Below are 6000 nucleotides of genomic sequence, written 5' to 3' on the forward strand. Positions count from 1 at the left end.
CAAACGCAATAGGAAATGAGGGCTGATAGCATTTAGCTCCTCCAGAAATTATGCTCTCATTCATCTAGTGTTTTACAGCAAATCTTACACTTTAAGTGCAGTTTTCATTTCTTACAATTTGGTGATATTTACATGAGTCTTTTTCTTGTATATTTTACTTATTATTGAGAATCTCCAATCAAAATCAATACAGAAGTAACTTAAGCCATATTGTAAAATGGAGAAGAAAGCCATACCCAGGCTTGCCCACCTGCTCCATGATTAGTTAGCCTTTCTTCCACACATCCAATGGATTCTCTAACTGGGTAGTTAGGTTTGAAACTGACTGTACACTGCAAGATAGTAGAGCTGCTAAGAGTAGAGCTGCTAAGAGATTTGGGCTCAAATCTTGACTCTGCTACTTATTAGCTTTTGGGTGCAACACTTAATCTCTATAAACCTCCATTTATCCTCTATAAATGAAGATAATACTTGTATTTACTTCATACCATTATGATGTGGATTATATAAGATAATGCATGTGAAGCACTTAGCGTAGTGCCTGGCATGTAGAAAGCGCCCAAGAAACCTCATTAGTATTCACTTTGTGGTGCAAGTAATCAATGGGTTTTACCTGGAGGGAAACTGTGGGCATTATAAAAGTGCAACTTGATAAACACAATTATTATCTACAAGAGTGCGGTTAAGGAGAGAGATCTGTGGGGAGAACAGGCAGGGCAAGATCTTCTCTCCTTCACATTGATCTCCTCTCTCCCTCACATGGAATTAGTCTGGGCCCCCTCTTTCCTCCTCCATCCTCATAACACTTAAGAATTAATTCTGATTCCTTCCCATGAAGCTCAATGAAATAAAAAAGTTGTGACATAACAAGATGATAATATCATGGAATCAGAAACACTCAAAATTGTCTTTTTTAAAAATTTAGAATATAGAGAATGTATAAGCAAAGGAATTAAAAACAAATCAATGGAGCCTCCTTATAGTGGCTCAGTTACAAGAAAATCAAGAAACTGCTTGAAAGGTGTGGTAGAAAGAGTACCATCAGGGGTCAATGGGCTCTCCCACCACCTGAGTGTAATGCTGAGCAAACAGCATCCCATGAGATGTCGACATCCTCATCTGTCAAATGAAGTGCTTGGAATGGAGAGGGGAGTTTTCCCTCCTCAGGGCTATGAGCGCCAACACTCCCAGCAGAGCCCCAACCTTTCCACTTCCACTGAACAGACAGATGTTATCAGCTGTGCTCCCTCCATGCTCCTTCTATAACCAGAAGGCCTGGAATGTCACAGCTTCATGGCTTCTTCACCAGGACAACTTGAGCCTCGTGTCAAGGACCCCACAGAGATGTGGAGACGCAGCAGGGTCACGTGAGTGATAGGAAGCCTGATCTGAGAGCACAAACAGTGAAGTCTTGGACTAGGTCCTGTGCTGGTTGCTGAATCTCCTTAGAAGCTCCTGATCTCTGAGATTTGCCCTGAGCCAACATTGTTTTCCCCATCCCATCATCAAGGTCCCCAGAGAAGACAGACTAAAGAGATCCTATCTGATCACTCTGAGTACATCCGATTTATTTGTATTCATCTAACCATCCTCTTTCAGAGTTCCTGTAGAGTCTGGATAGAGTTTATCAGGCTAAATGCCATGCGCTATGAAAGCTGGGGTTTGTTGGTCAAAAACAAGGGTTTGCAGATTTAATCAAATCACAGTAATAGGTTTTCCTTAGACAGTCCATTTGTTTAAACTTAATTTTTCCTTAAATCTTGAAGTAGTTCAAACACACCATAAAGAATAGAAAATAAAACCACAAAGGTCCATGTACCCACCACTCAGCTTTCTCAAAGCTTAAAATTTTGCCTTATATCTTTAGAGCTTCAGAATTTTAAGGGGGAAAAAATACTTCACATATGATAAAAGCCCCTTCCTCAACCCCATTCTTCTCACATTACCCTATGCACAAGGAATTATCATCTTATTTTGGTGTTTTTCACTTCTGCTCATGTTTCTATAATAGCTCCTAAAATATTATAAAATGTATGTAATATATATGTACATATGTTATGTAATAGGTAACATTACGTATATGACCTATATGCATGTAATATGTATATATTCATGAAGGATATATAGCATTATACTAAAATATTCTACAACTTGATTTGGGATTTGTTTTGGTTTTTGTTGTTGCTGTTCAAGATTTTACTTTTAAGGTCCACCTCCATTGAAGTGTATGACTTTAAGACATACACACTGAGACATGTATGACTTTAACTTCAGTATAAAGTGTCTTTGTATGAAGATATTTCAACATATTCATTCTCTGATGAATGGAAATTAAGGCCATTTCCAATTTCCATCCACTACAAATAATACTAAATTGAACATTCTTACCCACATGTGAAAAAATTTTCCTATGGTAGTAGAGGACTGCTAGGATGAAAATTAAATTCATTCTAAATTTTTTTTGATGTTCTAAACTGCTTTCCAAAGTAGTTGTTCCAATGTACACTCACATTTTACACCCCCACTAGCAGACTATTTTCTTACTCCACATGTTTCCCAACACTTGGAACTAGCAGACTTCTCAATTTTTGCAAATCTGATGGATGTGAAAATTTTATTTTATTATGTAATTTTTGCTTGTTTTTTGTCTTTTTAGGGCCACACTTGCAGCATGTGGAGATTCCCAGGCTAGGGGTTGAACCGGAGCTGTAGCTGCCAGCCTACACCACAGCCACAGCAATGCCAGATCCAAGCCACATCTGCAACCTACACCACAGCTCACGGCAATGCCAGATCCTTAAGCCACTGAGCGAGGCCAGGGATCCATCCTGCATCCTCATAGATGCTAGTCAGTTTCATTTCCACTGAGCCACGACAGGAACTCCTTCCCAGGTCTCTAAGTAAGGTGAATAACTTTTCAAAAGTATATTAGCCATGCATGGTTCCTCTTCGAATTTCCTGTTCTTATCCTTCACCTATTTATATGCTGAATTGTCTTTTTCTTATTGTTTCCTGGGAGTTCTTTAAATGTTCTAGATATCATTCCTCTATCAGTTATATATATAGTAAATGCCTTCTCTCATATCATGACTTGTCATTTATCTAAGTTGCCTTTGCTATACAAAAATTTTAAAGGCATCAAAGTTATCGGCATTTTCCTTTACATGTGGTTTCCATGCCTCGTTTAAGAAATCTTTTCCTACCTCAAAGTCATAAAGTTTATGTATATTTTCTTGTAAAAGTTTTAAAGCTTTACAATTTATACACATTCAATCTACGTGGAATCAAATCTTTAGACATGGAATAAAACAAACTATCTTTTTCTACAGAAATAATCAGTTATCTCAACACCACTTATTTTTGAAAATGTATTATTTCCCCGCTAACTTACAACACCACATATACAAACAAGGATCAAATCTCTGTCAGGTTTTACTAGTCTATATTCCAATGCACTAAACTCCTATATTGATTATTTTAATTTTCAATAAAACTTCTTATCCAGCAGGGCAAGTCCTCCTGCCTTGTTCTGATTTTAAACTTGTTTTGACTATTCTTGGCCCTTTGGTTTTTTTAATATAAATTTCAGAATAAGATTTTCCAAAAAAGTCTATTTGGGATTTTGAATTTTGTATTAATTTGAGCATTAACACATTTAAAATATTGAACTTTGCCATCCAGAAACATAATAAATCTATTTAAGTCTACTTTAATGTCTTTCAATAAAGTTATTTTTTAAGGTGTCTTAAACATCTGTTAAATTTATTCCCAGACACCTTAGAATTGTTGTTACTCTTTCAAAAAGTGTCAAAACAAATACATTTTAAAAATTTTTTTAAAGGGAGTTCCCATTGTGGCACAGGGGAAACGAATCTGACTGGTATCCATGAGGATACGGGTTCAATCCCTGGCCTTGCTCAGTGGGTCGGGGATCTGGCATTGCCATGAGCTGTGGTGTAGGCTGCAGATACAGCTCAGATCCCACGTTACTGTGGCTGTGGTATAGGCCGGCTGCTCTAGTTCCACTTTGACTCCTAGCCTGGGAACGTCCATGTGCTACAGGTACAGTCCTAAAAAGCAAAAAATAAAAATAAAAAATTTTTAAAGTATCGTTATTTATGCTTTCTAACTTGGAAAGCTCTCTACCTTTGTGGTCATGTATAGGGAACTTCATAGTGAATGCTGTGATGTACGACATATGTATCCCTTTAAGACTGAAGGGCTTATGTGCCCAGGAGTAGGATATGCTCCTGGCAAACAGCCCTCGGCTGTTGGTCCTCTCTAGGAAGTCACATTCCTTTTCTGCAGAATCCCACATGCAGACTGGTTGACAGGGAAGAAGGATTCTCCCCTCTCCTATCAGCTGGGACAAGTCTGAAGGGCCATCCCAGTTCTAGAGCTTTCCTGCCCAGGTCTTCATTGAGACTACATTCTGGCTCATTTTCTCTTCCATTCACTCTTGCGTCTTTCCTGTCCTATCCACAAGTATCGACCTCAAAAGCAGGCTTCCTCCAGGTGACTCTCTATCTCAGAGTCTGCTCCCTGGAGAACTCAACCTGAAACAGGCCATGAAAGCAGATGCTAAAAGGAGAGTTTGGAATCGGGTCATCCTCTGCATGACCGGCAATAAGGACCCATCCCTGGCACAAGGTAGAGGTGAAATTGTTAAAACGTCTATCTGTGGTAAACCTAGAGGGTCTGCTGGTGAACATGAGTACACAAGAGGATGTAATTTATCAGGCATTTTAGAAATATGGGATAAATAATGACTACAGCAACAGTGGAATTGGGTGGCTATAGCTAAGATTGACTAATCCTTTGAAAAAAATAAAGACTAATACAAATTGTCAAGTAAAAACTAAATATGAAAGCCAGAGGACCTTCAGAGCATCATATATAAGGTGGCTCTTACATCTTGCAGCCTGAGGGAAGTATGAAGAAATGCTATGGACCACGCTCAGGACTTACCCACAAGGGAAGCAGACGTCCAAAGAAGATGAAGCTCTCTCTTCATACTGGAAGGCTATTGGAGTTCAGAGCCAGAGCCAGGAAAGAACACTCCCTATCACAGGAATGAGGATGCCTGGGTTTATGCACCTGAAACTCATCTCCACGTCCTGGAGCCCCCCAAGCTTGCGGAAGCAGTCTACCCCTCCCTGTTAAGGTCTCACTCTTTCCCTCTTATTTGCACATATTAAAGAGACCTCTCTCCTGCAGGACAACGGGCAAGCCCCTTGAGATCTCCCTCCCCTTCCCCACTCCTGGCAACAGGGACAATAACCAAGGTTAACTTGCCCAGGACATGCTGAGCCTGATAAAGAAGAAAAGAAAACATGCCAAAAAGGAGCCGCAGGACCTAGAAAACATGTCATAGCAAGAGCCAAGAGAATATATACCAGACCGGTTCCTGAGGACACTGGCTCAAGAGAAGCAGAAGACAAAGCTAAAGAAGGAAGCTTGTTTAGGGCACTGTGACAGCACATGGGATTTAGCACGGGTCCAGTCAAGGACCTTGGGAGCTTGTGCAAACACCCTGCTAGGACATCTCCCAGAAGCAAGAAAAAGCAATGGTCCAGGGGTTCACAAACTAAAGTCTACTGGCCAAGTTCAGCCTGTGCCTTATTTTTGTACAGCCCGCAAGCTAAGAATGTATTTTCCATTTTTAAAGGGCTATAAAAAATAAGCAAAGATATGCAAACAGGCTGTTTGTGACCCACAAAGCCTAAAATATTTACTTTCTGGCCCTTTACAGAAAAAGTTTGTTTGACCCTAGGCCACACTAACTGAAGGGTGAATGCCTGAACTGCCAACAGAGAATAAAAGAAATAGTTAAAGACTCAGATAAGTAGGCCTGCAAGAGTGGACTTACCATGTCAAAATGAAAAACCCACAGGATGACGATGCTCTGGAGGAGGGCCCAAAGCAATAAAAATGTGAGGGTGACAGGGACACCGCCTTCCTAAGTTCAATGGCGGCTCCCCTCTGCAATCCAGGAATGAC

At 40.0% G+C, this 6000-nt stretch overlaps 1 long non-coding RNA gene across 2 annotated transcripts in view; it reads right to left on the reverse strand.

Annotated features, from left to right (window-relative positions):
• LOC102159645 overlaps nucleotides 1-5691 on the reverse strand; it is a 277528-nt gene extending 271837 nt beyond the window's left edge. For both annotated transcript variants that reach the window (XR_002339503.1, XR_002339504.1), the window contains exon 1: nucleotides 4969-5691. This is a non-coding gene — a long non-coding RNA (uncharacterized LOC102159645). The remainder of the gene's footprint in view (nucleotides 1-4968) is intronic.

This window comes from Sus scrofa, chromosome 16, assembly GCF_000003025.6.
Source record: "Sus scrofa isolate TJ Tabasco breed Duroc chromosome 16, Sscrofa11.1, whole genome shotgun sequence".
NCBI classification, from domain to species: Eukaryota; Metazoa; Chordata; class Mammalia; order Artiodactyla; family Suidae; genus Sus; species Sus scrofa.